The 10,277-nt window shown below is 34.8% G+C and overlaps 1 pseudogene; it reads right to left on the bottom strand.

The window, feature by feature from the left end:
* Positions 1-1,694: 1,694 nt before the first annotated feature.
* Positions 1,695-2,510, bottom strand: LOC149229595 (adenosylhomocysteinase 2 pseudogene; annotated as a pseudogene).
* Between the last annotated feature and the right edge of the window lie 7,767 nt (positions 2,511-10,277).

Raw genomic sequence — 10,277 nt, 5'->3', positions numbered from 1 at the left:
CTCATTCTTTACAATATCGTAGAATTGTTCCTCTTGAATTTCTGGGCCATATCACCTCTCCAATCCCCAAGATTCTTGAGCCATATTTCCAGTTCGTTTCGGTTCCCATTTGTCGTTCAATTTTTTTATTATCTCTAGTAACATAGGCAGCTCCAACATTTCTCTGTCAAGTAGTGGGAATGACCTACATATTAATATGAACATAACCTTTCATTTTACCCAAATAGATGGCATGAAACTCCATATTCTGAAGACAAAGTATACTATGATCTGCTGAGAACATACTACATTTGCAGTCTATATTTGTCGCTTAAGACAACCATCCGAGAACGTGGTCATATTAATTGTGTTCAAAATTGGTTACATCTATTTGCAGCTTTGCAAGCACAGAATGATCCTCATATGAAGGGAAAGGAGTCCATCTCGCTTTTACCATAAGCTATATGGACTTGTTTTAGGAGATGTCATGGCACTCCCATGTTGTATGGACACTCGATATTATAGATATTATTGTTAAGCCATAGGTGTGTTTTATAGGGTGGTGAGGAATTTTGATTTCTTAATAATTGAATGGATAAAATTTGATTCCACAACAACAACTAATCAATATTCCACATCTCAAACACACTGACAAGATCTAAACAACAACAAACCCACCAGAAAAGTGTGAGTTCAAAAGAAATGAGAACAAATTTCAAATCCAGAACACAACACCTAGACAAGATCCTACTTCAAAGCACCTGGACCAAATCTCAAAAATCATGCATCTACTTGAAAACATCTATTAAAAAATAGCAAGCAACAAACAAATGAGGCAAGAATCCAAATCTAAATCACAACATATAATCAAGATCCCATTTTAAAAACTCTGGGCCATATCACCTCTCCAATCCCCAAGACTCTTGAGCCATATTTCCAGTTCATTTCAGTTCCCATTTGTCATTTAGTTTTTTTTTTTTTTTTTTTTTTTTTTTTTTTTTTTTTTTTTTTATCTCTAGTAACATAGGCAACTCCAACGTTTCTCTGTCAGGTAGTGGGAATGACCTACATCTTAATATGAACATAGCCTTTCATTTTACCCAAATAGATGGCATGAAACTCCATATTCTAAAGATAAAGTATACTACCGTCTGCTGAGAACAGACTACATTTGCAATCTATATTTGTCACTTAAGACAACCATCAGAGAACGTGGTCATATTAATTGTGTTCACAATTAGTTACATCTATTTGCAGCTTTGCAAGCGCATAATGATCCTCGTATGAAGGGAAAGGAGTCCATCTCGCTTTTGTCATAAGCTATATGGACTTGTTTTAGGAGATACCATGGCACTCCAATGTTGTATGGACACTAGATATTATAGATATTATTATTAAGCCATAGGTGTGTTTTATAAGGCGGTGAGGAATTTTGATTTTTTAATAATTGAATGGATAAAATTTGATTCCACAACAATAGCTAATCAATATTCCACATCTCAAACACCCTAACAAGATCTAAACAACAACAAACCCACCATAAAAGTGCCAGTTCAAAAGAAATGAGAACAAATTTCAAATCCAAACCACAACACCTAGACAAGATCCTACTTCAAAGCACCCTGACCAAATCTCAAAAATCACGCATCTACCTGAAAAACATCTATTAAAAAATAGCAAGAGACAAATAAATGAGGCAAGAATCCAAATCCAAATCACAACATATAAGCAAGATCCCATTTCAAAAACTCTAGACGAGATCTCAACATCCCCACCACGCTCACCTGAAAACATCTATTAAAAAACAACATAATGTTTATGAAAAAGCATAGAGAGCATGGCTATGACATTGATTATTGAAATTGGACATTGGTATGACATGCATGACCCACTCCACCATATGTTGCATGAGTTTTAATGTAACAAGGCTAGGTACAGGGAATGGGGACTTCTGGCAAATAGCAATGGATCATACACAACAATATAATCAAGGGATTGGTATGCCAGAGAAATCTAGTATGTACAAGAAATGGTTGTAGGGAATTAGAAATATTTACTTGGTTTATAAAGGAGAAAGACATGACAAAACTTGGGTGGCTAGTTGCACAACCCAAGCTCATTAGACGTCCCTTTGCAAGAACAATGATGCCATTGTTGGTGTCAGGGAACACCCACCTATCAATATGAGGTTTGATGGTAATCTTCTTAACACCGGGGAAAGTTTCAAGGCCTTGAATATCAATCTCGTTGTCGAAGTGACCAATGTTACAAAAAATGTCATCATTCTTAATTTTCCTCATGTGATCTACCATGATGATGTCCTTGTTGCCAGTGGTTGTCACAAAGATATCAAAAATGCTAACTACATCCTCAAGGGTGAGAACAGGAAGACCTTCCATAAGCACTTTCAGGGCATAGATAGGATCAATCTCTGTAACAATGACCATCGCTCCAATGACTTTCAAGGCTACATCACAACCCTTGCCAACATCTCCAAACCCACAAACAACAACAACCTTACCAGCAATCATGGCATCTGTGGATATCATAAGACCATCTCAGAGAGAGTGCCTACATCCATACAAGTTGTCAAACTGCAAAAGAAGAAAGAGAATTAGGATCAACACAAACTACATCTCAAATAGAAAAATTTTGAAAACAAAAGATCTGAGAAATCTGGCCCTAGATCTATAATTCACAATAATTCGAGACTTCAATACAAGTCCAATCAACTTTGAAAACCTTAGCTAATATTAAACCATCATAACCAGATAATTGAATATATGTAAAGGTCCTTGATTTTAGATATGAATATGCTTCTACATCCACCATGAACTCGCATTGATTCAGCACCCTGAAAATTGATTTTTTTTAACGTAGTGGAAACTAGTGAATCCTAAAATGTAATGCAATGCAAGCTAACTATACGAAAAGCATCATGATGTGATCTCAATGACACCGAAGAATCAAGGCAACTAACAAGAGCAGTGCAACTCATAACATCATGAATGAGACCAAAATGCCCCCAAGGCCATATAAGATCCAACATCAGGACGCTGGTATCACATGATTAAGATTAGCATTAAGATTAATATACTTCTTAATTCTCTAAACATATATAAGATAATATTGTCAAAACTGATAAATAGCGGTTTGAAATTTACCATATTATACTATAAATTATGTATAACAGTTTGATGATGAGATCCTAACTGCTTTAAAACAACCACAAAACTCATTACTAGAACCAAAAACACAACAGCTAATCAAGATTCCACATATCAAACACCCTGACAAGATCTAAACAACAACAAAACCACCAGAAAAGTGTGAGTTCAAAAGAAATGAGAACAAATTTCAAATCCAAACCACAACACCTAGACAAGGTCCTACTTCAAAGCACCCTGACCAGATCTCAAAAATCACGCATCTACCTAAAAACATCTATTAAAAAACAACAAGCGACAAAGAAATGAGGCAAGAATCCAAATCCAAATCACAACATATAAGCAAGATTCCATTTCAAAAACTCTAGATGAGATCTCAAAATCCCCACCACACCCACCTGAAATCATCTATTAAAAAACAACATAATGTTTATGAAAAGGCACAGAGAGCATGGCTATGACATTAATTGGTGAAATTAGACACTGCTATGACATGGCCCTCTCCACCATATGTTGCATGAGTTTTAATGTAATGAGGCTAGGTACATGGAGTGGGGATTTCTCGTAAATAACAATGCATCATACACAACAATATAATCAAGGGATTGGTATGCCTGAGAAATCTAGTATGTACAAGCAATGGTTGCAGAGCATTAGAAATATTTACCTGGTTTGTAAAGGAGAAAGACATGAAAAAACTTGGTTGTCTAGTTGCACAACCCAAGTTCATTAGATGTCCCTCTGCAAGAACAATTATGCCACTGTTGATGTCAAGGAACACCCGCCTATCAATATGAGGTTTGTTATTAGGAATAAATAATAATTTTAGGGAAAAAATAATGTTAGCTCAAGAATAAAGAAATTTCTAAAATTTAAATAGAACTCACATTTGTTTAGGGGCTGAACAAATAAAGGGAGGTTGCATCAATAGAGTGGTGACCAGCCACTTGAGTGAGTTGAGCATGAAGATACGTGCAATTGGGCATGGTTTGATGGGAGCCACATGTAACATATCCCCATAAAAAGAACTTCATTTTGACAATAATGGACTGATATTATAAGTATTACGATAACTCATAGCGTTGTCACTTACCATTTCACATAAATATACATATATCACTTACCATTTAACACAAATATACAAATATCACATAATATTTTGTTTTAAACTCATGGTTCAAAATATTATTTGCATCACGATGAAGTTCATAATATTGTTTCCTTATGATCTAACCCTCACTACGCAACCTTGGGTTTCTATAATCCAGGCTTCGTGAACGTTCTAGGCTCCCTTGAGTGTTGGCCACCTGGCTTGCTGTCCCCTAAAGGATCAACAACAAACCTATGCCATCCGATCACCTTGGGATTGCCCTTCAATCGACGACTACAGTGTTTTGGGTCTCCATCATCGGTTGAGGAGGTTTGTAGGTCCGTAGAGAGTAATCACCCTCGATGGTTGTGCGAACCAAACCCTCATTCTACCAATTCGCATCTTGCTCCACCACGCTCTGCAACTTTGAGGAGGTTTGTGGGTCGGTAGAGAGTAATTACCCTCGGCGGCTGTGTGAACCAAACCCTCATTCTATGAATTCGCATCTTGCTCCACCCCACTCTGCAACTCTGGTTAGTTTGTGGTTTTGTTTGCTGGTTTGCTGGGTAGAGTGTATCACTACGGTGTTTTGGGTCTCCATCATTGGCTAAGGAGGTTTGTAGGTTGGTAGAGAGTAATTACCCTCAATGTTTGTGTGAACCAAGCCCTCATTCTGCCAATTCACATCTTTCTCCACCCCACTCTGCAACTCTGAGGAGGTTTGTGGGTCGGTAGAGAGCAATTACCCTCAGCGGCTGTGCAAACGAAAACCTCATTCTACAAATTCGCATCTTGCTCCAACCCGCTCTGCAACTATGGTTAGTTTGTGGTTTTATCTACTAGTTTACTGGGTAGAGTGTATCACTGTTACCTTCTGACGTCCACAACATGCTAGGCAATGCCCAGATTCACACTCTCCCTCCAAAAATGCCTCGGTACAACCTTGTTCTCAGAATTGTTAGTTAGCATTACAGCCTTTAGGCTTAGTTTAATTACTGCACATATTTTATTAACTTATTTTTTGTACATATGCAAGGTAATTCCATTGTGGAGGTCTCTGTCAACAGAAAACCCTCAGACTCAAGGTACCCATTTTCCCCTTTCAGCAATCAGTCAATGGCATGGCTTGTAATGTTTCTCTTCGTATTTCAAGGTAACTGTCATGATTTTTGTTCTCTTGCATGCATCATTGCTAATTCCCTATTTTTGTTTATTACCCATTTCTCTCTCATGCTGCAGGGACCCATTGTGCATTTCAACCCTTCATGGGAGCCATTTCACCGAGGTTCCTTTGAATGCGCTAGCTCTAGTTTCCAAGTTTTAGTTCTATTAAGAAATTATACTCCACAAGGGTAATGTTAAACCTTTATTAGCACGAGGAGGAGGTATTTGTGCAAGTTGAGGGTTTCTCCTCCAAGTTGATTCCTTGGAAGTTTTGTATAGTTTATGAGCAAAAAAAATATTTACTTATCTCGCTATAGGAGGATATGTGTTAAGTTATGGTTTGAAGCTATTTGTTTTTCCATCATTGTGTTTATTGATGCTGAGTGTGGTTTTAACCCTCCTCCTTTATTTTACTATTAAAGGCTTCAGATTTGAGCATTTCAGTTGTCGATTGTGATAATGGCTTAACTTATTGTCTTTATATTGGAATTTTCAACCTATGGGGTGTATCTTGTACAATTATGGATTCAAACAATGATTTAATGAAGTACATGATTTGTGTTGATTTATGTAGGTTTTGATGATGATACTCTAATACTAATGAAATGAAAATTCCTTTCTTCTATGTCAATGGTTATGTTTCTAGTGTTTTATTTTAGTTCTCTTGACTGTTCTTTTTATTAAAGAAACTACCCATGAAATTCTTGGGTTATCTATGGCTAGACTCTGTCTTTACAGGATGAACTCGAGACTATTCGTCGGGTATTTAAACTTCAGGTAAATTAGCGTAACTCTTAACTATGATGGACAAAAGAATTTAACATGTACAAGGGTAGTGGTTCAAGGCTTCTTTGGTGAGTTGAGCTAAAAAAATTAGCTGACTTCAGCTTGTCATTTCCGTGTTTTCTTAATCCCATCAAGAAAAGTTAATTTTTGTGCAAGGTTACATGACTTGTGGGTGTGGCAGCCCCATCCTAAATTGAGGAATCAAGGTAATTTTAGAATATATATATATATATATATATATATATATATATATATATATATTGGAAATTTGGTAAAAAATTCAGGAAATCGAGAATTGTACATTTTTTCTAGATATGATTAAATGATGTCACATTCTAAAAGAAATAAAATTTTATTTATTGGAAGTTAGAAACTATTCAACTAATATGTATTTTCTGAAGTATTCTTCATGTTAACAACATCAAAATGACTTTCTTTTGCTCTAAATATATTTTTCTTTTGATCATCTCTATTAGTAGCATTTAATTATTTTCTTGTGGTTTCATTACCAAGAGGCTTTATTAATTTCCTGTTTGAGAAGGTATGTATTAAAAATATTTTACAAGTACCATTTCCGGTGTATTCTATTTTCTTTTTTTCTTTTCCTTAGAACATGACATCCATCTCTGACAACGGCAAAACATATGTATGTATCAAAAATAATTTCCAAGTATTTTTCTTTTGATAATCTCTATTAGCAACAATTAATTATTTTGTTGCAGTTTCATTACCAAGAGGCTTTATTGTTTTCATATTTGAGAAGGTATGTATTAAAAATAATTTACAAGTACCATTTCCGATGTATTCAATTCTTTTTTACTTTTTCGTAGAACATGGCATCCATCTTTGAAAACAGCAGAACATCTCTATGTATCAAAAATAATTTCCAAGTACCATTTCCGGTGTATTCTCTTTGTTTTGTTTTCTTTGCTTGGAACATGGCATCCAGCTCTGACAACAAGCAGAACCTGTGTTTTTTGGTTAGTAGTGACTCTCTCAAATATATTACCTTAAGGAAAATATGTGTTCTTAACATGCATATAAGCTTTGGCAATGTGATTATGTGTTTGTTTTTATGCCTATAAATTTGTTCAGGGCATTCATTAGCTAGCCCAGGGAACTAACTCAGCTTCCCTGTATCACTATACAAATTTGAATTTGTTAATTAAATATGAAATTCCTATGCCAGTTTCACAGCTTGTTCATCTTTCTAAATGTGTCTAAATTCTATTCAATTTGTTGTGCAGGAAATGTATGATTATAGAGACTTTTCAAGTATATACTTTTCTAGTTTGTATTCCTATTTATGTGCTCTTGTTACTATTCAATGCTAGAGCAGTGATTATCAGCACAATAAAAGGGTTGCAATATTGTTTCCTTGCAAATGCACAGATTATAATGCTACTTATATTGATGTAGTGAAGAGCCTTCTATATGGAATGGGTAGAATTGGAAAGAAAGATATGGTATGTGTGCCTGTTTAATTATTTTTACATTTAGATCATAAACATTCAAGAGCCTTCTATATGGAATGAGTAGAATTGGAAAGAAAGATATGGTATGTGTGCCCGTTTAATTATTTTTACATTTAGATGTTAAATATTCAAGTTTAGTACAACTTATTACATTTAGATCTTAAATATTCAAGTTTACTACAACTTGTTTTAGAAATGAAGCCAATGAATTTTCGTCATAATTTTTTCATAATTTTAGTCATAATCTTTTTATAATTTTAATGTTTGCAGTGGAGCTACCTTGTCAAAATAACATGTTTTTAGAAAAGCTCTATAGGAGAAGCTTAATTTTACAAACCATGTAAAAGTAGTTTAAATCAACCATTCTTTCAATACTTATGTTGTGAATAGTTATGGCATGTTATGCTCTATAGAAAAATTTAAATTCTCTGCATATGCATCTTCAGAGTTGTGAAATTTTATTTACACCAAAGAGAAAAAAGTAATGTAATTGTCATTTCAAAATTGTAGCACTGTCATATAGCAGCATGGCATTTATTAATCAACCATTTTGTGAATAGTTATGGTGTGTTATGCTTTATAGAAAAATTTAAACTCCCTGCATCAACATCTTCAAAGTTCTAAAATTGTATTTACCAAAAAAGGAAAAAAAAATAATGTAATTGTCATTTCAAAAGTGTAGGACTGTAATATACCAGCATGGCATGTGGTCATATACTCCCATTACATGTTTCATATTTCATTGATGTCACCCATGGCTTTGTAAGTTTGCTATATCTAGAAACCCCCTTCCTGTCTGTTGACATAATTTGCGGGTTTGTAAGTTGGCTATATCTAGAAACACCCTTCCTGTCTGTTGACATAATATGCGGGTTGGACATATCCAGAAACCTCCTTCTTGTCTGTTGACATAATCTATGGGTTTGTAAGTTGGCTATATCTAGAAAGCCCCTTCCTCTCTGTCGACATAATCTACGAGTTAGCCATATCTAGAAAGTCATTTCCTCTCTATTGACATAATATGGGGTTTACAACATGGGTGGGACTACTTGCAAATCCAAAACAAGCATTTTGTTGATTTCGGGGGTTTAGGGCATTTCCAGAAGCATTTTGTTGATTTTGAGACTATTAAATCGATTTCAAACACCAAAACTCAGAGACATTTAGTTGATTTTGGGGTTTAGATCATTTTGTTGATTTTGCCTGGCTGGGTAATTTTTTAGAGGCGGTTGTCCAAATTTTCACCACTAAGTTGCAGTCATCTACTCCGCATATATGTGAAATGCGCAGAAGACCTAGACCTAGCAGGGAACTGACCATAAAATCATCACATAATATCCATACCATTTGATCCCCAATACTCTTCGTAGACTCAACCAAATCCATTAAACCGCCCTGCAAGACATTTAACGGTCCTGAATTTCTACTGATATTATGTCATTTGTGACCTTTTATGGTTGGGATTTAACCTTATCCACTCTCTCTTTTTTTATTGTTGGGGATTTAACCTTAACCACTTTTTTTTATGGTTGGGATTTAACTTTAGCCAAATATTCTATTTGGTTTTTTTTTGTGCTTTTTCAATTAAATAATATTAGTTTCTTATGCTTTTCCTTGGAGCATGTGTGCTTCTTCATCTGTTTATTTTTAAGCACACACACACACACACACACACACACACACACACACACATATATATATATATATATATATATATATATATATATATGTATGATTAAATTATAAAAAAAATGGAGATTAAATTATATATAAAAAATGTTAAATTACCAAATACCTTTTTATGGTTGGGATTTAACTTTAACCAAATATTTTCTCTTTTCATTTTTCCTATTTTTAATTTCTATTTTTTCACTTTTTAATTTTCACCTTTTTATGGTGGTTTGTGTTGAAAAGATTCTTCCAATTTCCTTCCATAATAAGAAGATATGGAATGATCCGAGAATTGTTGCACATGTAGATCTCCTTCCTTGCCTACTGCCATTCCCCCAGAGAAAGAGGGAGGTCAATTAGATATCCTTCCTTGCTTACTGCCCTTCCACCAGAGAAAGAGGGAGGTCATGCATTTAACTTCAACCAAATAATTTTTTTTTCTTTTTTTTTTTCAATTAAATTAGTCTCTTATTCTCTACCTGAAAATTAGTCTCTTATTCTCTTCCTAAAAAAACATGTGCATCTCTTTTTCTCTTCCTGAAAAAACATGTGTGCTGCCTCTCACAACATTGTATGTTTTTTATCTTTCAATTAAATTAGTCTCTTATCCTCTATGTGAAAATTAGTCTCTCTTTCTATTCTTTCTTTTACTAGTCCCATTTTCTATTCCTTAACCACATTTTTTTTTACTAGCCCCCTTTTCATGATTGTTGGTAAGGTAAGGTTGTTGTTGTTTGTGGGTTTGGAGATGTTGACAAGGGTTGTGTTGCGCCCTTGAAAGTCACTGGAGCTAGGGTCATTTGTACAAATTGATCCTATACGTGCCTTTCAAGCACTTCTAGAAGGCCATTCTATTCTCACCCTTGAGGATGTAGTTAGCACTGCTGATATCTTTGTGACAACTAGTGGCAACAAGGGAATCATCATGGTAGATCACATGAGGAA

This window comes from Pinus tabuliformis, chromosome J, assembly GCF_031772625.1.
Source record: "Pinus tabuliformis cultivar Carrire ecotype Pingquan chromosome J, CPIR1, whole genome shotgun sequence".
Classification (NCBI taxonomy): domain Eukaryota; kingdom Viridiplantae; phylum Streptophyta; class Pinopsida; order Pinales; family Pinaceae; genus Pinus; species Pinus tabuliformis.
The sequence above is the reverse complement of the archived record's forward strand: the minus strand, read 5'-3'. Positions and strand labels throughout refer to the sequence as shown.